Source organism: Oryzias latipes, assembly GCF_053564925.1.
Source record: "Oryzias latipes strain Hd-rR chromosome 1 unlocalized genomic scaffold, Olatipes_Hd-rR_3.1 chr1_Y".
Lineage (NCBI taxonomy): Eukaryota > Metazoa > Chordata > Actinopteri > Beloniformes > Adrianichthyidae > Oryzias > Oryzias latipes.
This window is the reverse complement of record NW_027616335.1, coordinates 5093556-5120716: the sequence shown is the minus strand read 5'-3', so window position 1 is coordinate 5120716 and position 27161 is coordinate 5093556. Positions and strand designations below refer to the sequence as shown.

Here is a 27161-nt window from a genome sequence, read left to right as displayed (position 1 = left end):
CTACCAGGGATGTCCCTTACAGACAGTTGGTTGGGGATTTTGTGTTGTGTAAAAGATTTTTAAAATGTTCTTCAAAATTTACCTAATGGAGGAAAAAAATATCAAATGCAAAATGAAAAAAATAGAAAAACACATCAGCAACACTTTTTGTTCTCTTCTTTATTCTTATTACATTTTTCTTTAAATCCCCCCCCCCCAAAATCTGGTCACAGGGGCCCATAAATTCGTATCAGGCGGGCCCTTGCTCTTGGGGATCGGACTAGAGCCAGAAGCCTCACCAGGAGAACCTGACAACAGAAAAAAAACATTTGACTTCACTGGGAAAAACTGCAACCAATCTGTGTGTATAAAATTGTTATAATAAGAAAAATGACGTGAAATTTTAAACTTTGTGCCTATACTAAGCATTTACATAAGTCAGTGTGCTAGATGGAAAACAGTTTCATGATGATTACTCTAAAAAGGTTAAATTGCAAGTGTCTGTTTTCATTTGAAGTCAATTTCAAAAGAGTATTTGTAACTATAAATTGTACTTATATATATATTATAAATATATATTGTGGAGAAATGCGGTGTTTTGAATGTGGAAAGGATGCACTGATGAAAAGCATTTTCATTGAGAAACACTCAAAAAGTATTGAAACTTCATACAGTATACTGAGTATGTTATAACGAATGCATCGTTCTTAAAATGTACTTTGGTTAAAGAGAAACGTCATGTTTTGGAGCAAAGACTTAGAACTCACTCTATTGGCAGCAGACTGCCTCCGGTCCTCCCTGGCTCGATTCGTTGCACTATGCCACTGCAGTGGCGGTCTCTGGGCTGCTGGCCTCACCGCTGCCGGCCTCGGCACCGCTGGCCTCGGCACCGCTGGCCTCACCGCCACCGGCCCCTCCGCCGCCGGCCTCGGCGCCGCCGGCCTCACCGCCGCCGGCCTCACCGCTGCCGGCCTCGGCACCGCTGGCCTCGGCACCGCTGGCCTCACCGCCACCGGCCCCTCCGCCGCCGGCCTCACCGCCGCCGGCCTCACCGCTGCCGGCCTCGGCACCGCTGGCCTCACCGCCGCTGGCCCCTCCGCCGCCGGCCTCACCGCCGCCGGCCCCTCCGGCCTCGGCGCCGCCGGCCCCTCCGCCGCCGGCCTCTCCGCCGCCGCCCCCTGCGCCGGTGACTTTTGCATCTGGTAATTCAGGAGACAAACGTAAAATGGTTAACGTTGAGGTAGCTAAAAGCTGAGCGGTTTGTTAGCTTCAATTTTATTTTACAATGGACGAAGACAATAAAAGCATATTGTGGACGTTTTTCTGTTCCATCAGATTCTGAATTCTTTTAACCTTTATTCTGAATTGCGGGTAGTTCAGCAGGTCTTTGCTTTTCAGGAATGTTTTCACGTGTTCCAAACAGACTCAAACATTTTTGAAAATTCTCCTAAAAATTTCCTACAAAAGACTTTTAATGGAATACTCTATTTACTGAATCACTGTTTATAATCACCCAGGATTGAGCGGCTCTGCAGAGATCTGCGGGTTGCTGTGAGCTGCACGTGCTACAGTGACCTCCTTCACCCTGAAGAAGAGGGCTTCCTCAGCATTGCGAGTGTACAACACCTCTTCTGCTGCCACTGTGTTCTTACCACGTCTACAAGATTACCTGGACACTTTCTGCAGTGGTTGGGATAATCATCCTTTAAGAACAGAGAGTAACATGAGTCGTGCACGTCATCCCATTCCCGAACCAGAAAACATGGAGGTATATACAAATATATGGAGTACCTTGTGATGTTGGTTTATGTGGTGTTATGCCATTGGTTAAACATAATTCTGTTAAAGAACTACAGGGTCGCATTGTTATGACGTCACAGCGGTGTGGGGCAGCGGGAAGCGTGGCTAGACCGAGAGACACACATGTAGAAGGCTGTCTAACGAATGTTCGAATAAAGCGCCCTAACAAGCAAACAGTTGGACCCTTATTTGCTTCCCTCAGTTTAAATAACACGACATGGTGTCAGAAGTCCTGTTAAGTTGTTAGAGGAAAAAAAAAGCCGATTTCGAACATGGCAGACGAGAACGCGCAGCGAGTGCCGGCGGGGCCGAGCGCCACCTTCAATCTACAACCTCCGGAGCCTTTCGACTTTTCAAAGCCGCAAGAGTGGGAAAAGTGGATAAGAAGGTTTGAAAGATTTCGCATTGCCAGTAACCTGAATGCAAGCACGGAGGAAAATCAAATAAATACGTTGATATACTGCATGGGTGATGAAGCTTATGACGTCATGCGTGGACTGAACATACCTGCAGACCGACGAGGGACGTATCAAGGGGTGAGAGATGGCTTCCAAGCATTTTTCATAGTGAAGAAAAACGTTATCTATGAACGTGCAAAATTCAACATGAGAAAGCAAGAAGAAAATGAGACTGTGGATGCCTTTGTTACTGCACTGTATGCATTAGCAGAACCCTGTGGCTATGGGACACTTCATGATGAGCTCATACGGGATCGACTGGTGGTCGGTTTGTCAGATAAACGCCTGTCTGAACGCATGCAGCTAGACCCGGATCTTACGCTGGATAAAGCTATTAACATGGCAAGACAGAGCGAGGAAGTGAAAAGGCAGCAATCTTCACTGCAAGGTGACACCAGGAAACAGCCAGGAGATGCTAAATGTGTTGACAGGGTGCACAAAAGCAGCAGAAAGTTTAAAACCAAATCACATACAGATGTCAAACAGAGCAAATCGTGGAGGCCTCAACACAGTAAACCAAATGCACAGTGTCATAAGTGCAGCAGCTCATCACCCCATCCAAAACGTGAGTGTCCAGCTAATGAAACAGTATGTCATGCATGTGGAAAAAAGGGACATTACATGAGAGTGTGTAAAAATAGGAAGACTTTGAGTGAAGTGGAGGAAGATGTCAATGCCTTATTCCTCGGCAGTGTTACCAGCAACGGAGAGCCGTGGATGGTAAACATCATCATAAACAACAGAAGTGTGTCATTCAAAATAGACACAGGAGCTGATGTCACAGTTTTGCCACTTCAGGTGTTCAAAGAGATCTTCAGAGACAGTTGCCCACCCACTCTTCAAAAACCAACCAAGCCTCTGTTTGGACCGGGAATAAAGCCGTTGGAAGTCCTCGGGTTCACAGAGATGAGACTAAGGAAAGGAGCTAAAGAAGCAAGGGAGGATGTGTACATCCTGAAACACCTGCACACAGCATTGCTGGGAAGACCTGCTATTCACAAGTTGGAGTTAGTTACTCGAATAGACACTCTCAGCATCGAAACACTAAAAGTCAGCTACCCAAAACTGTGCAGCGGTCTTGGTGAAGTGAAGCAGCCATACAACATCAAGTTAAGACCAGATGCTCAGCCCTTCTCATTAAAGACACCTCGGAGAGTTCCATTGCCGCTCATGGACAAAGTGAAGCAGGAACTGTCCCGCATGGAAGACTTAGGTGTGATAACCAAAATAGAGGGGCCAACAGACTGGTGTTCTGGCATGGTGGTGGTACCCAAAAAGAAAACAGACAAGGTGCGTATTTGCGTTGATCTCACACACCTCAACCTTTCTGTGTGTCGAGAAAAATACATCCTGCCATCAGTGGAAGAGACACTACGCAAATTGGCTGGAGCCAGGATTTTCAGCAAATTGGATGCTAATATGGGATTTTGGCAAATTCCCCTTACAGAAGAGTCAGCCAAATACACCACCTCTATTACACCTTTTGGCCGTTACTATTTTAGGAGGCTACCCTTTGGCATTGCTTCTGCTCCTGAACATTTCCAGAACAGAATGTCAGAAGTCATTAACAGTCTGGAAGGTGTGGTTTGTCACATGGACGATGTGTTGGTTTGGGGCAGAACACAGGAAGAACATGACACTCGCCTACATGTTGTGCTTAAAAGGCTGCAGGAGGCAGGCATTTCACTGAATGTGGAAAAATGTGAGCTGTCAAAGCAGGAGGTGATCTTCTTAGGACATGTCATCTCAGCCAATGGCATTAGTCCTGATCCAAGCAAGACAGAAGCGGTGAAAAAAATGAGAGAACCAACAAATGTTTCTGAACTGAGGAGTTTTCTAGGAACAGTTAATCAGCTTGGAAAGTTCATCCCTCAGCTGGCAGAAAGAGACAAACCCCTGAGAGATCTTCTTTCTAAAAAGAACCACTGGGTGTGGGGGATTGACCAGGCTCAAGCATTTCAAGGTTTAAAAGATTCCTTGGCTTCACCTCCAGTGTTGGCCATGTATGATCCAAACCGGGACAGTAAAGTCTCAGCAGATGCATCGTCGTATGGACTAGGGAGCGTCCTACTCCAAAAATGGGGCAGCGATTGGCGTCCTGTGGCTTATATCTCACGCTCTCTCACGCCAACAGAGCAGAGATACGCCCAAATAGAAAAAGAAGCCTTAGCACTCACTTGGGCTTGTGAAAGGTTCAGAAACTTCCTGATAGGCAAGCACTTCCAGATGGAGACTGACCACAAACCTCTCCTGAGTTTGTTAGGGTCCCAGCAACTGGATGCCCTTCCTCCACGCATTCAACGGTTTAAAATGCGCCGTATGCGTTATTCCTACTCCATATCGCATGTGCCAGGAAAGAGCTTGTGGACGGCAGACATGCTATCACGTGCTCCCCTGTTGAATAATGAAACACCGGATGACAAGGAGTTGCTGGAGGACACAAACATATATGTGGACAGGATAATGGAGAACCTACCAGCAAGCACCTTCTATTTGGATCACCTGAAACAAGAGCTGCAACAGGACAGTGTGTGTGCACGTGTGATGCAACTCTGTGAGCAAGGATGGCCGACTCACTACAACGGTGAACCAGCAATCAGACCCTACTGGGCGGAACGAGCATCACTCTCAGTACAGGATAGACTGCTGCTTAAGGGTGACAGGCTTGTTATCCCTTCTTCACTGAGAAATGGGGTGCTCACAACACTGCATGAAGGTCACCAAGGAGTCGTGAAATGCAGGGAACGTGCACGGCAGTCGGTGTGGTGGCCTGGATTAAGCCAACAGATAAATGAGTTAGTTCTCTACTGCCGGATCTGCAGTAAAGAGAGGTATAATCCTGCAGAACCGTTGTTGCCAACCCAGTACCCAGGAAGACCGTGGCAAAAACTGGGAGCAGATTTGTTCATGCTGGGAGCTAAAACTTACCTGCTGGTAGTTGATTATACATCCAGATTTGTGGAAATTGCTTTGCTTTCAACCACAAAGTCTGCAAATGTGATTCACCATTTAAAATCTATCTTTGCACGCCACGGCATTCCAGAGCAGCTGGTGACAGACAACGGGCCTCAATTCTCTGGAGCTGTTTTTGCAGAGTTTGCACAATCGTATGGATTCCATCACATCACCAGCAGTCCCAAACATCCTCAGAGTAATGGTGAGGCTGAGAGAGCAGTCAAGACCATAAAAGAACTCCTGAAGAAAGCTGCTGATCCCTATCTTGCACTGCTCGCATACAGAGCTATTCCACTGCAGAACGGATACAGCCCTGCTCAGCTTCTCATGGGGAGGAGGCTTCGCACCACAGTGCCGACACTTCCAGCTCTTCTAAAACCTGCTCTTCCCGACATGGAGGCTGTTTCACATAAGGAGACCGAGAAGAGGATGAAAGATGCACAGATATTTAATCAGCGCCATCGAGCACGGAACCTTCACCAACTTGTTCCAGGACAAGAAGTATGGATACCAGATTTAGGATCAAGTGGAGCTGTGGTGAGCAGACACACAACCCCTCGCTCATACATGGTTGAAGGACCTCATGGGACAGTAAGGAGAAATCGACGTCACCTTGTTGCCATGAAGACTTTACACGAACAGAGCCAGAGCGACACAGAGCAACGGGTTTCAGGCTGTGCTCCAGAACAACAACCACCAGAGTCGCTGATCCCGAACTCATCTGAACTGACATCTACCCCCAGAACCAGGTCTGGGAGAGCTGTTATAAAACCAACCAGACTGGACTTATAGATTGTTTGAATATGAAACATTTTCAGGGATGTTGGAGAAAAAGAATGTTTTGTAGTTGTGTTTTTTTTATAACTACTTTCTATAGAAACACTCTTCAACCTTAATGCAGAGTTCCTTGTGAGGGTTGTTAAACAATGATAGTCTAATGATTGTTTGTTCTATTTCAAAAAGGGGAGATGTGGTGTTATGCCATTGGTTAAACATAATTCTGTTAAAGAACTACAGGGTCGCATTGTTATGACGTCACAGCGGTGTGGGGCAGCGGGAAGCGTGGCTAGACCGAGAGACACACATGTAGAAGGCTGTCTAACGAATGTTCGAATAAAGCGCCCTAACAAGCAAACAGTTGGACCCTTATTTGCTTCCCTCAGTTTAAATAACACGACAGTTTATTTGCTCTTTACCATTTATTTATTTCTGTGGCTTGCAGGACATGGAGATTCTGCATATTAACCCTTGTGCTATCCTAGGCACTTTAACGTTGGGACATCTAGAGCAGCGGTCCCCAACCCCCGGGCCGCGGACCGGTACGTCATTTGGTACCGGGCCACACAGAAAATGACTTCCGTTTTATTAATTTCGGAATCTGAAAGATCTTTTATTTTGAAAATTGCCCCATTCTCTGTTCCATCCGTCTATGTTACTCTTGACGCAGCCAATGCGCTCGTCTCAGTCACGTAATAGGATACGGATAAAATAAAACCCAGGAACTAGCAAAATGAGTAAAAAAACAAATGTTTTTGGAAAGTTTCTTTGCCAAGGGGAAAAGGCCCAGCCAGCAGACAGAAGAGGAGCATTCCACTCCCAAAAAAAGAAAGCTACATTTAATAGACAGTATCAGGAGTCCTACTTAAAATTCAGATTTATCCCAACGGGAGATTCCCTCCAACCATTCAGCATTGTAGTCAGTCGGATTTTCCATGCCCTTATTTTGAAGGCACGTTGAAATGTTATAATAGCGACCAGGGAGTGATGCGGGCAGAGGACGTAGCTCATGTCATAATTCCTGTTTATCGTTATGTTTGGAAAATACCAGAGTTTTCATGCAAGTCATTATTTTGTAGTACTGTAGTGTCGGTCACGTGCACGTTTGGTCTGCTGTCGGAGTTCTGCAGGCTGAGGAACTCAGCTCAAATAGGGTTGACCAAGGTTGTTTCTTTTTGCCCACGTGTCCTTTCCTCTGGCAGTTATGTTGTTTCACCCTTAGTTATTTCTTCCTGTTATGTTTACTTCTCTTTAGCACCATGAGTGTGGGAATGGGAGAGGATGACAACACCTTTGCAATGTACAATGTTCAACGTGTCAAAATAAAAGCGCTGAGTACGTCTTATCACGTGTCTCTGCCTTTATTGCAGCGTTGCTGCAGCGTGTGTCCACCACATAACATACCGGTCCGTGTCACAATAAAGGTTGGGGACCACTGATCTAGAAACCACTAAACAGTGCTCTGAACCTTTTTTCTTCAATATTTGTGATCTTCACTGGTGACCATGGATTACATGAAATCCTCTTCACCTTTATCATGGTAGGGAGAACACATTAATGTAAGGGTGGGGTCATAGGAAAACACAAGGGTTACGTGGGAGGAGAGTGGACTTCCTAATCAGGACCAGTCAGACGTCATTGTGCCGAACAGCATTGTGCCCACTGACAGATGAACAGATGGCAGCTTTAAGAAGTGCAGTTGACCCAAGAGCTGAATCAGACTCCTTTGGCTGAAATGTTTACATTGCAGCTGTTCAGTTGTGAAAAAAAAAAAAAAAAACAAGAGGCCAGTGGAGAAAGCTGAGAAATGGTTTAAAAATGTAAAAAGATTAGATCAGTTAATTGGTTATTAGTGTTTTTTTTAATCCGTCTCCAAAGTTTTGTCATATGCCAGTTTTAGATGAACACTAATGTGGACAAATTCCTTACAAAAAAATTCCATTGTTACCACAAAAACATGTCGTTACAAAAAATAAAATAAAAGTACATTAACATCTTTTTGAATCAGTGGTTTATTTGAGAGCAAAAACTCAATGTTTTTTTAACAAGAGTAAAACATTCAATGCTGCAACAAAATTCCTGGTAACAAAATTTTTATGAACATAAAAACCCAAGAATTTCCAGGAGCCCAAATCCTGGATGACATGTCTGGATACAGGCAAGGAGATCACATCTGAAAGATGTGTAGTCTTTGTAATGACCTGGGAGTTTTCAAGATCTCATAGCAGGTGGAGGCTGTGGGATAGCAGCTGCAAACCATCTCCACAGACAGGCTCTTCAGCAAAATCTCCCATCCGCTCCAGAATTTGGCTAAGTTTATCAGTTCAATTGCTGTTCCTGTGAGCATTAATGAAGCAAAATCCAGAATAAAGATTAGGTTTCAGTTTACTGGTTTAACAAAAAAAAAAAAAAAGTAACTTTACAATTTTCAAACTCAAAGTCAGTGAAGCTAATTTGGACAAATATGTATTTAACAGTGATAAGAGTAACAATGCTTTTAATGTTTCCATTCATTCATTAATGAATGTTAAGGTTCTTTCTGGAAATGAATTTTTTTTTAAATAAAAGCTTTAATTTTCTCTATCTTCAACTTGTTCTGAACATGGAAAAAAGTTAACAAAATGATCTAAGAGCAAGAACACAGAAATACAATAAATCTACATGAATAAACTAGAGAAATTAATAAAGAATAACATTCTTTATCTTAATAATTTGCATTGGAACACACAAAAAACAACCTGCTGTAAACAAAATAAATAGGAACATTTTCAGGAACACGCTTTTGGAATAAAAAAAATCAAACTATAAAGTAATATATAAATAAGCAAGCTACATAAAATAAAACATTACTAATTTGAATAAATAAGAACAAAAATAATGTGTTAAGAACATTATTTAAAAAAAAAAGAACCAAACAAAGTGCGTAAAAATAAGCCTACTAATAATTACAAATAACTCAAACAAGAAAGGGCAGACAAGAAAAACTATTATGTTTGAATAAAAAACAAAAGCTTAGTGAATGTATAATAAAAAAAAATGGCAAACATGAACAAACAAACGTTACAAACTGTGCAAAATATAAATACAATGAAAGCGTTTAAACCGCTGCCTGGTCTGCAAATTGCGGCCTCGTCGTGACGTGTCCTGGTCTTTATTCCTGTGAAATAAGGGAAATAATTAAAGCCTCAGACAATAATTAAAATGGTGATTTGAACAGCAGTATATTACTGACCTTGTTTATATTTTGTGGTCGTCCTGCAGGAACAAGATTGCGTCCACTGTACCAGGTTTCAGTGAAGTTCTCCGCTAATCTATCGTACGGCCAGCTGCGCTAAAATCTTGCTCACTGCTGCTGCTGCTGCTTGCGGGTATGCACAACACGGATCTTGCTAACTTGGCATATTTCGGGCATATACTCGAGTTTATTCTCCACCAGCCAAGCAAATCTCGGTGATCAGCCATGGCGTGCTTTTGACTAATATACAAGTTAACCTAATCTTGAACAGGAGCATCATCGTCATCATCCGTATTTTCCCACTCACTGAAAAAAGAAGCCCTTTTTCGTTTTGCTGCAGGTGGAGAAAGGGGGCTGAACGTGTGCGCCTCGTCCTCCTCGTTTTCAAAAGTAGTGGTGGCTTCTCCTCTTTGATCTTCTTCTTCTTCTTCTTCCAGAAGTGTGCGGACATGTGCATGCTCCTCTGACACTTCTGTCGGTGTCATCATTCTGAGTTTGTTGAAGTTAGGCCACAGGAATAGTGCAACTTTGTGCAACATATGTATTTTGACTTTTTGATTCAAAAGTTCAGAATGCCTGTGGCGCACAAACGCCTGCTGAGGATTATCCGCAGAACTGGGTTGACAGTGCTTTTTTAACCTCTCATTCCAGGGGCAAACTAGATTCAGTGTGGTATATTTATCTCCTTCCAGTTCTCCTTGTGCTTCACAGAAAGGCTCTAGAAAGGAGATTAAAAAATCCAACAAATCTGGTGCAATGTTGTCCATGCGCACCTCATCCCCCATTTCCCATGAGTTTTAGGGGCTAGAGCCAGGGCCAACGCCCGGCTCGCCACACTGTTGTACGTGTTTAAGAATGAGCAAATAGCAGCAATGCATGGAGGGGTGAACGGGAGAGCATCTCTCCTTCCGCTTGTGTCGCGGCAGCATTATGGTAGGAACAGGGCTGGTTAAAAGAAACACATCAGTAAAATAAGCAACGAGGCGCGTGCGTCAGAGGTTTCCTTTCATAACAAACACTGTTGCTCCGCTGACGCCTCTGCGCTCCGTGCTCGCCAAGCGCGCTCCTTGTTTCCCCTTCCTATCCTCTCCGACACCTATGGCCAGGGCGGCTCCAGGGAGGAGCGCTTCGTCCCCATTGCGCCGGTGGACAGAGCAAATCGTGTCTGTGCAGAGCAATCGGACTTAATACTGTACGTTTTGTGGATAGGGGCGGATGCGTTGTTACGTGTGGGAGCCATCAGACTGCCATCTGTCCCGCAGCTTTATGTAAACCAGCAGCAGGAGAACATGTCTCCAGCTGTGAGCTTTTCAGCTCAGTCCTTAGAAATCGTAAAAACGATCACGTCGATTTGTGTTTCCAGTCGTGTCCCGACAAAATAAAGGCTGATGTTATTCCCACATATTTACGTGCAGCCAAGCTGCAGATTGCAGCTTTTCCCGCATGGATTCATGTTCATCCAGGCTAAACGTTGTAGTGCATGTTAGCCTTCACATAACCATACTTCGTTCTGCCACAAAAAGCACTGATCATTAAAAATAAAATGATGAGCAAAGAGGGGCTTCATAATAACCATAACAAAACAATAATAAACATACCTTTAAAAGATCATCTCATATATATGGAGCTGCTAATAGATGGACTCATGTCACTGTGACTCCGAGGTAAATTCCCTCCTGAGCATGCGCTGTTCTCTCCGTCACGCAGCTGACCGGCTTTTCCAAACCCGTTGGTGATGGTGGATTTTTTCACGCTGCTTTTAACTTGAAAGCTGCATCATATTGTAGTGGCGATCACGTGCACGTTGGGTCTAATGGCACCAAAGGATTCTGGCAGGGCTCCAGACTGCGACCATTTGGTCGCAAAATGCGAAAATTTGAGAGTGTGCGACTGAATTTTACATCCAGTCGCACATGTGTGACCAGTAAATTTGCCCTCCCCCACCCTCCGTATTTTTTATACATTTAACGTGGAAACGGCACGTCAATGATCAATGAAATAATCAATGAGACGCGAGCGCACACGCACGCAAATACACACACAAACTCGCACTCATACTCATGAGACGAGAGCACACACTCGCGTAAGTGGCTAAAATGCGTGGAGGGGGAGGGGCATAGAGATAATCGAGCGCGCGTAAACATCTGTGGGAATGAAACGGAGACAAATATCATCACAACCTGTGCGTGCATCTGAGCTATGAGCAAGCGAACCATTGATTCATTCTTCCGACCTGCGGCTAGTGTACCAGTGCCAGAGTCTACAGCAGGGGTCTCAAACTCGCGGCCCGCGGGCTATTTGTGGCCCCCACCTTGAAATGAAAGTGTAATTTTAATGCGTCCTTCCAGTTTGTATGAATGACACCTTTTCATTGTCGTGTGCGGAGCTGACAAACCAACCAATCACAGTGGAGTAAATGACTATTGGGGGCGTGACAATGACCGGGCTTGAAAGCAGGAAACCTGACAGCCCCCTCCCCGGATCACATGAAGGAGTTCCTTACTTTCCTTTTTAGAACGTATCTATTCGCTCGTAATTTTCTAAATGCATGCAGTCCGTGCTGAACTTTTCTCTGGGCCGCACAGACCCGGATGTTACGGGGGTTACGGTTAAGCGCGCGGCGTCGCATCCCCCCAACCAAACGGGTTATGCACGGCTGTTAGGGCAGCTCACCGCTCTCGCAGGAGTCGGGTCAGCTGAGGAGAATAAATGTCCCACACCTACATGCGTGACAGCTAACGGGCCTTTAGCATCAAAGATGTTCGAGCAACAACACGGTTTAGTCCGAGACGCACGTAAAACACGTGGTGAAAATGCAAAGGATAGACGTGTTTGAGATGAACCAGCGGCTCGCCTGGATCATTGGGTTCAGTTCAATTTAGTTTTAATATTCCTCTCCCCCCTTAGTATGATCTGTGTTATTATATATTTTATATTTATTTGAATGTTTTGTAATGGATGTAGCCTATTTTTAATCAATTGGTATTTTAAATTATTTCAATTTCTCACTTAACTACAAAAACCATCAGGACACATGTCCCATAATGTATTATTTGTAGTCAGTTCAGTACTAAATTTCCAGCTGCGTTCGGTAGGTTGGGGCCTTGCTGCTCCCGCCCCTTTCTCCTGATATTTTTGTGATGATTGACAGGTGATGTTGGAGCAAAAACAAAAATATATATCACACACCAGGGGTGTATTCCAGGAAGCATGTTTAAACTAGCCTGACTTTAAGCCTGAACTCTGGCTGAAATCCGCCTGAACTTGCTTACTCGGGGTATGTCGGTTCCAAAAGACCGGGGGGGTATTCCAGAAAGCAGGTTATGCTAGCTCCCACGATAAGTTTGAGGCTAAGGAAGTTGATAACCTCAGCTTTCGGTTCCAGAAATGGAGGTATGTTTCAGGGTAGGTCAAGTTACCATGGCAACCCATGCTCTGAACATAACCTGGTCCGGAGCAGGTTTAGTAGAAGCTTAGTTTGTTTACAGAGAGGTGAAGCAGCATGCAGTGTCCATTTGAAGATGATTTAGTGGATGAAGAAGCTCAGATAATACTTTTTCCACCATGAGAGGGTGATAAGACCACACACATATGGATGTTGGAAAGATAAACTTTTTTACTTTGATCTAACTTAATTATTTGCTTCAGTTAAGATAAATCATTTTTTTGTTAGGTCACCTTAAAAATAACACGTAGTTTTCAGACAATTATTTTCCTTTCGTTTAAATTAATTCAATTAAGTAGGTGTAACTTTGATGATGCTGTTAGATAAACCCAAATCCGTCCTGTCTGGACGGATTTGGGTTTAAGTGTGGGTTTTTGACCAAATGTGTTTAGTTGTATAGCTGTTTTACTGTGTTTCACCGTGTTTTGCCGAGCTATATTGTCCTACTATGCATACGTCTCTGCACCATGAGTGAAAGTAAAGGAAAGGATGATGAGTTTATATAGCACCCCTACCACCTTATCCTGTTATGACAGTGATGGAATACACTGTGGTGAATTTTTGCACTCCGTGCATTTTTTTCCGTTCTTTTTATTGTTATAAAAATGAGCATATCTGCCGGCTCAAACTTAGACATATGAAAGTTCAAGAAATATAAGTAATTAAGATGGAAAAAAGATTTATGAAGTAATGTGACATTTAGTTAGATAAATATGTACATTTGAGTTGTATAAACAATTATTGAGTTTGAATTAATTTAACTAAATTATTTAAATTATTTTTCAAGCCGTGTTACTTTTTTGATGGATTTATAATTTCTATCCGCCGTCATTAATCTCAGACTCCGTCTCACTGAAGTATAGCGCTTTCTTTTTTTCTCCACGCGTTTCCATGGTGACTCCAGAAATCGGCGATCTATTGAGAATGTCTTTATGTACCGTGCGTTAACCCAGGGTTACCAAATCGAGCGTAATTACGCCAACTCATATCCGGTCTTTTGGAACCGACATACCCAGAGTAAGCAAGTTCAGACGGATTTCAGCCAGAGTTCAGGCTTAAAGTCAGGCTAGTTTAAACATGCTTCCTGGAATACCCCCCGGGTATGAGTCGGCGTAATTACACTCGACTTGGTAACCCTGGGTTAATGTGCGTGCACAGCAGGTACATAAAGACATTCTCAATAGATCACCGATTTCTGGAGTCACCATGGAAACGCGTGGAGAAAAAAAGAAAGCGCTATACTTCAGTGAGACGGAGTCTGAGATTAATGACGGCGTATGAAGATTATACGTCCATCAAAAAAGTAACACGGCTGCATCATCAAAAGAAAGAGTTTCTGCTTGTAGTAAGAACAGACAAAGTAAACGCGCAAGTTTCTGATCTTATTTCCATTTTCCTTGTGACGCATATACAGTGATCCCTTGCTACAACGCGGTTTATTTTTCACAGTTTCGCTACTTCACGGATTTGCATCGTGCATTGTGTTCTGCATTCTGATTGGCTAAAAAGTCACTCTGCTTCTTCTCTACCTGTGCGTCAATAACGTTGCAGTTAAAAATAAATACAAAAATAACGTTGCAGTTTAAAATGTACAGGTACGTAAAGCAGCTTGCCAAATTTACATTACGTACGTGCAAATTCTCTTGCAATTTTGCGTTTCTCTAAAAAAGAGCGACAACAACTGCCTATCACTATGTTCTTCTCCCGAACAAACACACACAGCTGCACCGCGGGCTTCAAAAGAAGATAACACTGCAAAGCAAAGTCGGGATGCAGCGGCTCAGTCTGTAGTCTAGAGCAGTGAAATACACCTGAGTCACTATTTGTCCGACTGTACTTTGTATTTTTTTCATAATCATTTTAAATTTTCTCCCGTTTAATCCTGTTACTCCGGTCGCAGTGGGCGGGGCTAATCTCCGCGATTTGAAGCCTTCTTTTCACATTGATGATTAAAATGATTATTTGACAGTACAGTACAGAAGTTATTTGTTGAAAAAAACGTTTCTAAAGTACCTTTATTTGTGAAACAAATGCTTGAGCCTGTAAAATGGTCTGTTCTTTCTCTTCAATGTGTAATAGAGTATTTAATTGTATATTAATTGTAAGAAAAAAATAAAGGTTTCTACTTCGCGGATTTTGCCTATCACGGGTTCTTTTTGGAACATAACCCCCGCGAAAAACAAGGGTTTACTGTATATATGACTTATCCAATTTTGCCACCTTAAATGAATTACTTCTATTGGTAACATATAATTGAGTTAAATTTAATCAACCTAATTTCTTACGTCTATAAAACTTAATAATTGTTTCTACAACTCAAATGTAAGTATTTATCTAACTAAATGTCTTATTACTCCAATTCAATTAATATTTTTACCATCTTAATTAATTATTTTCTTGATCTCTCATATGTCTAAGTATGAGCCGGCAGATATGCTCATTTTTATAACAATAAAAAGGACGGGGGGAAAAAAAGAATTTTCCGTCATTGACATTACAGAACTACCTGGAAGGGGTGCTATATAAACTCATTATCCTCTCCTTCACTCTTACTCATGGTGCAGAGACATAAGCACAGTATGACAAAATAACTCAGAAAAACATGGCAAAACACAGTAAAACAGCTAAACAACTAAACACATTTGGTCAAAAACCCACACTTAAACCCAAATCTGTCCAGACAGGCAAGGGGAATGATATCCCACAATCCCTTGCGGTGCCGATCTAACAGCAGGACCAACGTTACACCTACTTAATTGAATTAATTTGAATGAAAGTAAAATAACTGTTTGAAAACTGCGTGTTATTTTTAAACTGACTTAACAAAAAAATGAATTATCTTAACTGAAGCAAATAACTAAGTTAGATCAAAGTAAAAAAGTTTAATTTTCCAACATCCATATGTGGTCTTATCACCCTCTCACGGTGTAAAAAGTATTATCTGAGCTTCTTCATCCACTAAATCATCTTCAAATGGACACGCCATGCTGCTTCACCTCTCTGTAAACAAACTAACCTTCAACTAAACCTGCTCCCGACCAGGTTATGTTCAGAGCATGAGTTGCCATGGCAACTTGACCTACCCTGAAACATACCTCCATTTCTGGAACCGAAAACTGAGGTTATCAACTTCCTTAGCCTCAAACTTACCGTGGGAGCTAGCATAACCTACTTTCTGGAATACCCCCCAGGCGATCTGAACAGCGTTGCGTCCACCTGGGTGATCTCAAACACGCTTATTGTGCATCTTGGCTGCATTTATTTGGTGTCACCAAGATAAATTTATAGCTCAGTTTTTGAGCCTCTCTTTGATCTCAGGTATCTGTATCGATTGTTCTGATGTCCAGTGAACATCGCCCGTTCTTTTACAGTTTACCTTCGCCTGTCAGTTTACCTTGTTGTTGTTGTTGCTTCAAAAGTGCAGATTAAAATGTGACACTGAATTTGAAACAGTGCATTGTAATTTCTGCATCTATTATTAAAGCATTTATTCATAATACAGTGGAAATTAGTAGATTTGGTTAGAATGTTGTTTTACGGTATGCGCCCCTAAATTTTCTGGTTGTGCCCCTTAAAATTTTCAGTTAGGGGTCACTGTGCTCCTATTGAAAAAAGTTACCGTAATTTCCGGACTACAAGCCGCTACTTTTTTCCTGCGCTTACAGCCTTGCGGCTTATTCGGTGACGCGGCTAATTTATGGATTTAATTGGCGGCCGCCATGTACATACTTTCGAACTCAGTGAATAGTTTGAATTCTCTATCTAACACCAAGCACAAGGCTTTTATATTCAACACACCTCTTAGCAGCCAAACAGCATGGACTTGACTTCAGGTCTTAGACACTTCAGTCATGGTTCAACAAAATGAAACACGCATGCCCGGCCGCATCCCAGAATCCTTTGGGGCCATTAGACCCAACGTGCATGTGATCGCCGCTACAATATGATGAAGCTTTCAAGTTAAAAGCAATCGTTAAAAGCAGCGTAAAAAAGTCCACCGTCACCAACGGGTTTGGAAAAGCCGGTTTGCTGCGTGACGGAGAGAACAGCGCACGGAGTGAATTTACACTCCATTTACGGTTTCTAAGGAAACCGTAAAAGCGGAATTTTGCTTTGAAAAACTCACAGCCTCCGTGTGAGCTGGAGACATCTTCTCCTGCTGATTGAGCTGCGGGGCCGATGGCAGTCTGATGGCTCCCACACGTAACAACGCATCCGCCCCTCATACACAAAACGTACAGTTTTAAGTCCGATTGCTCTGCACAGAAACTATTTGCTCCTTACACCGGCGCAATGGGGACGAAGTGCTCCTCCTTGAAGCCGCCCTGGCCAGAGGTGTAGGAGTAGATAGGAAGGGGAGACAAGGAGCCTGCGGGGCGGGAGCGGAGCGCAGAGGCGTCCGCGGAGTGCAGAGGCTTCTGAATTCTGACGCACGCGCCGCACTGAGGCGCGCGTATCGCGCTGAGGCGCGCCCTTTTCAGTCGCCGCTGCTTTATTTTACCGGTGTGTTTTTTAACCAGTCCTGTTACTCCCATAACGCTGCTGCGACACAAGCGGAAGGAGAGCTTTTCCCCTTCACCCCTCCATGCACTGCTGATACTTGCTCATTCTTAAACACATACAACAGTGTGGCGAGCCGGGCGTTGGCCCCGCCTTTAGCCCCTAAGACTCATGGGAAATGTGGAATCGCGGATGTAAATTTCCTCATTATAACTGAGGGATGTAATGTTGATTATATGGTTACTGTTTGTAATTTTATGTATGATACCTAGATTGTCAATAAGTAAAAAAGAAATGAAATAAAAACACCATAACTGAGGAACTTGTGAACAGAATACAGGTCCATGCTGTTTGACAGATGTCGATACACTCAAATACGTGAGCCATAGGCAAAGCTGGCACCACCCACAATGTGCTAATAAATTGCACTCACTCTGGGATGCTGGCCTTGATCTGTCAGAATGACAATATTGCCTAACACATGCGCGGCTTGTACTCTGACGCGGCTTGTGTATGTATAAAAGCAGTCAAACACGTGAAAATGGGTGGGTGCGGCTTGTAATCGGGTGCGCTTTGTAGTCCGGAATTTACGGTAGTCTGGAGCCCTGTTCTGGGATGCGGCCGGGCATGCGTGTTTCTTTTTGTTGAACCATGACTGACGTGTCTAAGACCTGAAGTCAAGTCCATGCTGTTTGGCTGCTTAGAGGTGTGTTGAAAAACAAATGACTTGTTGCTTGGTGTTTGATAGGGAATTCAAACCATTCACTGAGTCCGAAAGTACGTACATGGCGGCTGCCAATTAAATCCATAAATTAGCCGCATCACTGAATAAGCCGCAGGGCCGTAAGCGCAGGAAAAAAAGTAGCGGCTTATAGTCCGGAAATTACGGTATTCATTTTAGTACCCGAATTTCAGGTCGGTTCGGACTCGGGCTGAAAATCTTAATAATAATAATAATAATAATACATTTTATTTAAAAGCGCCTTTCAAAACACCCAAGGTCACTGTACAAAGTTAGAGGTAAAACACAATAAAATCACAAGTTAAAAACAATAAATAAATTGGATTCATTAGTAAAATCAGCTGACAGAAAATGAGAAACTGTGTTCCGGAAATGCAAGCTTAAACAGATAGGTTTTGAGTCTGGATTTAAAGATCAGAAAGGAGTCAGTGTTACGGAGGTCTGGGGGGAGAGAGTTCCAGAGTTGGGGAGCAGAGCGACTGAAGGCACGGCTCCCCATTGTGACCATACGGGCCGGAGGGACAGAGAGCTGAAGGGAGGAAGAAGACCGAAGAGAGCGAGAGGGAGTGTTAATATAGAGGAGATTAGAGAGATAGGAGGGAGCCATGCTATGGAGGGCTTTAAAAGTGTAGAGAAGGATCTTGAACTTAATCCTAAAGGCTACTGGAAGCCAGTGCAGTTGCTGGAGAACGGGAGTGATGTGATGGAAGGAGGGGGTTCTGGTGATGATGCGGGCAGCTGAATTCTGGACTAACTGAAGCTTATTTAGAGTTTTGTTGGGAAGACCAAAGAGAAGAGCATTGCAATAGTCGAGACGAGAAGTGACCAGACTATGAACTAAAATGGAGGCGGAGTGGATGGTGAGGGAGGGGCGGAGTCGATTAATATTACGTAGATGATAGTAGGCTGACCGAGTAATGCTATTGATATGGGATTGAAATGATAATGTACTGTCAAGGATGACACCCAGACTCTTTACTTGAGGGGAGGGGAAAACTGGAGAGGAATCGATGGAAAGGTTAAAATTAGAAACTTTGGAAAGGGTGGATTTGGAACCTACGAGGTGTAATTCGGTTTTATCACTGTTAAGTTTGAGGAAGTTTAGGGTGAACCAGGTTTTTATTTCAGACAGGCAGGAGGAGAGGGAGGCAGGTGGAATAGAAGAGTTGGGTTTACTGGACAGATAGAGCTGGGTGTCATCCGCGAAACAATTAAAATCAATATTGAATTTACGAAATATATTGCCAAGGGGTAGCAGGTAGGTAATGAAGAGGAGGGGACCGAGAACAGAACCTTGAGGAACACCAGATGAAATAAGTGAGGGTTGGGATTTGAAAGAATTCAGTTGAATAAACTGAGAGCGGCTTGAAAAATAAGAATGAAACCAGCGGAGGGGGATGGACTCGATACCGAGGGCTGAAAGTCTGTGGAGGAGGAGATATGGTGTCAAATGCTGCGCTCAGGTCGAGGAGGATGAGGATGGTGATGAGTCCAGAATCAGCTGCAAGGAGAAGGTCATTGGTGATTTTTAGTAGGGCAGTTTCTGTGCTATGAAGGGGACGGAAACCAGATTGAAAGGGTTCAAAAAGATCATTTTGGGTGAGATGATGGGAAAGTTGGGAGGCGACTATTTTTTCAAGAATTTTTGAAATGAAGGGGAGGTTAGAAATAGGACGAAGATTATGAAAGGAATTGGGGTCTGAGCCGGGTTTTTTTAGGATGGGTCTGACTGCAGCGATCTTGAGGAGTGAGGGGACAATACCTCACACCTTACCTCTAGTAAAAAGTATTGAACCCTGACGACACATCGTTATCATGATGTGATTGGCTGGATATCAGTGTGTTCTTAGATCGACTAGTTCTAGTGAAACAAGGAAAGCGGTGTCTTCCCCCTCGAATTTTTTTTTTAACATTGAATTTCGGGGTCATCAAAAATGTTAGGGTTAAAAAACATTCAGAATGAGAATTCAAAGGTTAAAAAAATGGAACAGAAAAAAATCCATAGCATATCTATCTATCAATCTAACTATACTTTCCATACACAAAAAAAATGTAATAAGGAAACAATTTCTCACCGTTCCTCAACTTGAGGGGAGACTGCTTATCGTTCTGTTAGTTTCTGGGGGGGAAAAAAACAAAAAAAAAAAACCAGCCGTTATGATAGATGTAACTTCCTATTGAAGCGACTCTGTAGCATAAATAAAAAGCAAAGTCAAAACCAGAAATGCTTTTTCATTTTCAAAATGAAGCTGCATTTTTTGAAAATGAAAAAGAAAATGAAAAAGCAATCCACCAAAATGCTTTTTCATTTCCTTCCTCAACACAGTTTATTCTGTCACTTAATTAAAATGAAAATGGTATTTGACATTTCATTTTCAAGACGTTCTCTGGTAAATGTGTAGCATGATTCATTTAGAAATGTCTAATTTGACATTTCTTCTTTCACTTTCGGTTTCTCCCATCAGGGGTCGCCACAGCGAAAAAACCCTCCCTCGAGGATGAGTCGCATGGTTAACATGGAAAATGGATTAATAGAAATGCTTTTTCATCACGCACCGCGGACAAGCTTTAATTCTTCGGACCGCCAGCTGCCTTCGCATAGCGGAGCACGAAGCTCCCGATGATCGCTGAAGGCGGAAATGCTGCTGCGATCTGAGAAACCATCATATGAATTTGTGTTTCCAGTGGTGTCCAGAACAAAATAAAGACTGATGTAATTCCCATATATTTACACATTTATTTGCAGCTTCGTGCAGTCTGAAGAGCAGTGAAATACACCTGAGTCACTATTTGTCCGACTGTACTTTGTATTTTTTATTATCATTTTAAATTTTCTCCTGTTTAATTCAATTACTCTCGGGTCGCGGTGGGCGGGGCTAATCTCCGCGATTTGAAGCCTTCTGTTCACATCGATGATTAAAATTATTATTTGACAGTACAGTACAGAAGGTCTGTTGAAAAAAAAAACGTTTCTAAAGTACTTTTATTTGTGAAACAAATGCTTAAGCCTGTAAAATGGTTTGTTCTTTCTTTTCAATGTATAATAGTTTTATTATACATTGAAATAGATTAAGTTTTTAATTGTATATTATTGGTAAGAAAAAACAAAGGTTTCTACTTCACAGATTTTGCCTATCACGGGTTCCTTTTGGAACGTAACCCCCGCGAAAAACAAGGGTTTACTGTACCATTTTAATTTTAATTTTAATTAAGTGACAGAAAAAGCTGTGTTGAGGAAGGAAATGAAAAAGTATTTTGAAGTATTGCTTTTTCTTTTTAATTTTGAGTCAAAAAATGCAGCTTCATTTTGAAAATTAAAAAGCATTTCTATTAATCCATTTTAAATGTCAAATTAGACATTTCTAAATGAATTATGCTACACATTTATCGCTTACATATCTTCCTAGTAACAAAATTAATAATTATATCTATCTTTGACAGCCAACACACAAGTACACTGTGTGAAGATCAAATCATGACTTCCACTTAGCTAGCTCATAGTAGGTGGAACGGTTTTGAAAGGCTGAATAATATGGAGTTAATTCAGTCTCAATAATCAGAAATGCACACAACCGGTTTTACAAATGCACACGCTCCGATTCACAAATGTCATTTTATGCAAACGTGAAAAATAAATTCGGAAATACACACCCTGTGTTTCACAAACACACAGATTGTGTTTCACACATGCACACTAAATGTTTTACAAATGCACAATAAGTGTTTCTCACAAATGTGCACACTGTATTTCACAAAAACATTTTAGAAATTCACAATAAATGTATCAGAAATGCACAGTAAGTGCTTCACAAACATGATTTTTAGGTACACATGTGATGTGAACTCACAGATCATTCGAACTGCAGACTGTGCATTCAAAATCCCGTTCTCGTTTGTGAATCTCCCCGTGTGTGTGAGAGATTTTTCTACGGTGAATATTGAGACTCATCTGACGGAGCGGGTCAACTAATGTCACCATTGGCTAGTGAATCTGTCAATCAAACTCATCGGCAAAGCAGGCGGGTTCGCTTTTAACCAATCGAATGGCCCCTTACACTCCTCACTTTCAAAGTGACGAGGGAGGGAGCTGTTCAGCACAGCAGTTGAAAGGACGCGGGCGGCAAACATGGCGGAGAGGTCTTCTGAACGGGATCAGTCTCAGCCCGTAAGTAATGCATTTATTTGATCATTCCCTCATTGTGCGTCCTGTAATGTTATTGAATACCAAGTTGAAGCGTTCTCCTTTGCCAAGTGACATGTGTGAATGCTTTATGAACACTGCAGCCGAGTCGTTTGCAGAGTACCCCCACCGCAAATTAGCTCAGCTTTGTTTTGCTTAGCCTGTGCAAGTTGTGGCTGCCTGTGAGTGTGAGTGAAGTTCAAGCCGGTGTCGGTTCAAGCTAGCGTCTATAGCCAATGATCTGTAGGTTCTTAACATGATTCATAAGGAACTAAGGGGAAAAGCATGCCGGATTTACAGCAGCAAAGAAAGTTTAATAAAAAGTATTGATTTGGAGACGGCGATTTGTTTAAACACTGATGCTATGCTATGCTAACTAGCTAGTTGTTCCGTGTGCTGCCTTATGTAAACGCGATCCGGGTTAAAGTTAGACACAGCATTTTCACAACCCAGACTTTAAGACGGGGTGGACTGTGCAACAAAGTTAATTCATATGACATTCATGAAAACGGCATTTTTTAAATATAACAGACATGAATCCACTGTTGAATGAAAGAAGCCTCATTAAGTTTCTAACGTTAGAACCCGTATTCATTGTGATGACCAGCCCTGTGACATTGTGTCAGAGTAACAGCCACTAAAATCCCCGTATCTTTACTTCCAATGACGTAATGACAAGAATCCCAAACATTATGTTTTTAGGCTGTTTTGTAGTCGATAAGTAGTCACAGAAAGGGTGGATGGGAGAAATCAGCTGTCAACAGTGATTAGAGTAGAAGTTACTGTAAATATTACACACAGGCTTCCTGTGATCAGTGTCTTGTCTCTGATTTTTTTAAAGGTGTTCTTTACTACAAGCTCAAGTAATCATAGCAAGAGTGTTTTAAAAAAATTCCCCTTTCATATATTTGAAAATTATGTAATTTAAGATCAGACAGCTAAATGATCTAATCCATGTTTGTTGTGTTTTTATTTATTCTCTAGGAATTACTGAAGCGTGACAGCGTGACAATCTTTTGTTCCTCGTGCCATCAGGCAATACAACTCTCTGGCAGGGCATCTTACAAGTAATTTCTTTTAATTTTACCCACTGATTTTCCAATTATTTACCTTTTTTTATCAATCTTTTTATTTTGTGATATTTCTATTTGTAATGCATGTGTGTTTATGTGTTTTTTTTAAGATGGCCATTTTAAAAAATTTTCCTCAGGGATTATTAAATACCCTTCTATTCTATTCTATTTCATATTTTATCATCCTATTGTATTACTGTTTTACCTGTCAATTGGGAATTTAGCATTTTTGCCGCCGTAAACATCTGTCAGTTGAAAGTATTTGTACTTGTATTCCATGTATCCTGTACCTGAGAAGATAGCAGACAACACTGTGCAGACACCCACTTGGCCTTCTTCAGTGACGCTGTGAACGTTTATGGCTTTCCTCTGAGGTATTCATGTCATTCATAAAGAAATATTTTATTCACATATCAGGCAGTATAAGTACTTGGTTATTTGTACAAAATAAAATTACTTTTTTTAGACTCCTCTCCATAAACAAAGGCAACTCTAAAACTCTTTCCCCTCATGAATAACATTTTACCCCCCCTTAACAGTCTCTCTCACCTCATTTTTTCCCCAGTGATACATGTAACCCACTCCTGCAATTTTTTTAACCTAGAAATTCTACTTATTGGCATCATACATAAGAACATTACATTTTAAACTGATGTGTTCCGTATTGCCGATGCATTTGTAATTATGTGTTTGAGACATGATTTTCATGTTATTGTCAGGGTGAGAGGAGATCACGGAGGAGAAATGTGGGCATAGCCGAGTTAATGCTCACAGTACGTACAACTGACACAAACGGGTTCATTGTGGGAAAAGTGTACACACAATCAACGGTGAGTTGAACCTAGTTTTAGAAGCTTTAATATATACACAGGGCTCCAGACTGCGTCCATTTGGTCGCATTTTGCGACCAAAATTTGAGAGTGTGCAACTGAATTTTACACCCAGTCGCACATGTGCTACCAGTAAATTTGCCTCCTCCACCCTCCGTATTTTTATACATTAAACGTGGAAGGGGCACGTCAATGATCGATGAAATGAGAGATGAAATCATCAATGAGACGCGAGCGCACGCAAGCAGACACACACACACACTCGCGCGAATACTCATAAGACTGGAGCACACGCGAGCACACACTCGCGTTTCATTGAGTGATGCCTGAGGCGGCCAATGCGTCTGAGAAGAATAGGGAAAGTCACTGCAAGTGGCTAAAATATGTGGAGGGGCGGGGCCTAGAGATAATCGAGCGCGCGTAAACATCCGTGGGAAGGAAACGGAGACAAATATCATCACAACCTGATATGTGTGTCTGAGCTATGAGCAAGCGAACTATTGATTCGTTCTTCCGACCTGCAGCTAGTGTACCAGTGACAGAGTGTACAGCAGGGGTCTCAAACTCGCATGAAGTCGAAGCTGCAGCGAGACTGAAAGAGACCAGGAATTAGGAGTTGTCCTTAACATTCAATTTCGTTTTAATATGCCTCTCCCCCTAAGTATGAGCTGTGATATTACATCTTCTATAATTATTTTAATGTTTTGTAATGGATGTAGCCTTTTTTTAATCAGTTGGTATTTTAAATTATTTTAATTGATCAGTGAACTACAAAAAACCCATCAGGACGCATGTCCCATAATGCATTGTTTTGTAGTCTGTAGGGCAGCTTTTAGTCAGTTCAATACTAAATTTCCAGCTGCGTTCGCTCTGATTGGTGTCTTGCTCTCACCCCTTTCTCGGGATATTTTTGTTTTGATTGACAGGTGATGTTGGAGCAAAAACAAAAATATACGTCACACACCAGGTGATCTGTGCAGTGTTGCGTCCATCTGGGTGATCTCAAACACGCTTATTGTGCATCTTGGCTAAACCTATTTGGTGTCACCAACATGAATTTCCATCCTCTAATATTTACATACATTTAAGTATTGTTTGAAACTGTGAAATTACGAAAGGTTACTACGGTAATCACTTGTTACTAAAAACTTTTTTTATTCTAAATGTATGGTATTTTTTTTACTATTTTTACTTAGTTGTACTGTCGTGACAGCGATGGTGCTGTCAGTTTACCTTCATATTGCATCTTCAAAAGTGCAGAATAAAATATGACACTGAATTAGAAACGGCACATTGTAATTTCTGCATCTATTATTAAAGTATTTATTTGTAATACAGTGGAAATTAGTAGATTTGGTTAGAATGTTGATTTACGGTATGCGCCCCTAAATTTTCTGGTTGTGCCCCTAAAATTTTCAGTTAGGGGCCACTATGCTCCTAGTGAAAAAAGTTAGTCTGGAGCCCTGATACATAAAAGTGAATGATGTATTAAAAATAAATCTGACAATATAATATTTCTTTTTGCTTTTTTCCAAATACAGGATTGAGCTCCTCTGGTGTGATGTCTTCGTGAGTGTTACTGGTTTATATTACAACATCCTGCACTCTCCTGAGGACCAAGCCTTGCTCAATATCAGTCACATCACGTATTCTGCTGCCATTACATTTTTCTACCACGCATTCAGGCCAGTTTGGATGTCTTTAGTGACGCGTGGGACAGCCATCCAATCAGGACGGAGCAAAGCATGACACCAAATCAGCTGTGGCAGTTGGGCTTGACCCAGAACCCTGTTTCTGATCCCCGGGTAAATGCTTTATTTAATCTCACTGTACTGGACAACTGATTTGTGTGCAGTTTGACTAAAGTGGAAAGTATCAAGAAGAGTATCATGAAATCATAATGACTACAGTGAATTTTCATCGAAAATGAATGAAAAGGATTATTGTTGTGTGGTGCAAACAATTTCCCTAAATTGTTTGTTTGTAGGAAGAATAGCACATCTGCAAGTTCAAAATGCATCACAATGCATGGCCTTATGAGCCATCAGATGTACTAATGTCACTACTTTGTTAAGGTTCACTTATTTGCAAATTATAAACAGTTATGGAGATATGAGGTCTGCCTGCCAGCAACAATATAAGTTATTATTAGTCGGTCACTGTTCCTACATAATCTAAAACACAAAAAAACAGTGCTGTTCATAAACAGTATCTTTTTTTTTTTTTTTGTGAGGGTATGCTGGTTCCAGAGATTGAATGGGAGGGGAGTGGATCCATGACTGAACCTCATCCTGGGATCAATGTCCCGGTATGGGACAGTCCTCTTTTGGGTCCACAAATGTTGGAACTGCAAGACGACATCAATCCATTGTGGAATTCACACCGTTTGGGAGTGGACCTACATCTTTACTGTCCAGTGTGTTTAGAACTTAATTTAGGCGACATAATTTCATACAGAAGAAGAGAGACTGAGGGGAGTAAGACAGAGTTCAAATCAATACTAGTGTATTGTTCAAGGGACTTCATTGTATGTAAGGAAGTTATGAAAATTAGTTCCAGTTTAAATAAAATTCAAATCAGTAGAGATCCCACATTTGCTTAAATTTTGATGTTTTAATCTGTCCATGTTTTCACTGAATTTTACTCTGCAATAAAGGGTGAATGTTTGCACTTTGTTGTTCTATGACCATCTTTTGTTGTGTAGTATTTAACCAGCTATAAAACCCAGAGAGATGAGGATCTTTTTTGCAAGGGTGACCTGGCCAAGAGGTGTATATGTATATGGTTACAATATAAAATCAATGCCATTTGAGTTATTAAAAAAATAAAATTAAGGTCAAGCAAAGTGACCTCGGGCTGAGCAGGGGATGTGTATATTGGGCGTCTGTGATTGACAGTGAGATGAACTTGAGGTAATGTAGTCCCACTGCGTGGTACGGAGCAAAGTGATGCCAGTTTCTCCACAAAACCTGTGGAAGTTGAAGATTTTTCTCCTCCACCTTCATATGATCAAAACCGTGTCTGAGTGTTGAAATGACGCTAGCATGAAAGCTAAGAGAATAACGTACAAACAATCCCGAGTGAAACATTCATTTTAAATCTCATGACCAGTACAGAGTTCGATGGATTCAATGTCAACTGCATTCAACCACTGTTGCCTTGCTTCCAGGTCCACTGAAAAGTTGCA

At 42.0% G+C, this 27161-nt stretch overlaps 2 long non-coding RNA genes across 2 annotated transcripts; one reads left to right on the top strand and one right to left on the bottom strand.

The window, feature by feature from the left end:
* Positions 1-144: 144 nt before the first annotated feature.
* LOC144990373 (uncharacterized) lies at positions 145-961 on the bottom strand. The gene is made up of 2 exons (XR_013654360.1): positions 747-961; positions 145-287 (listed from the first exon to the last, which is right to left on the bottom strand). It is a non-coding gene; the product is annotated as an uncharacterized LOC144990373 (long non-coding RNA).
* A 20464-nt stretch (positions 962-21425) lies between these two features.
* LOC144990357 (uncharacterized) lies at positions 21426-26644 on the top strand. The gene is made up of 7 exons (XR_013654339.1): positions 21426-22056; positions 23056-23138; positions 23443-23518; positions 23864-23974; positions 25516-25543; positions 25660-25779; positions 26208-26644. It is a non-coding gene; the product is annotated as an uncharacterized LOC144990357 (long non-coding RNA).
* Positions 26645-27161: the final 517 nt, after the last annotated feature.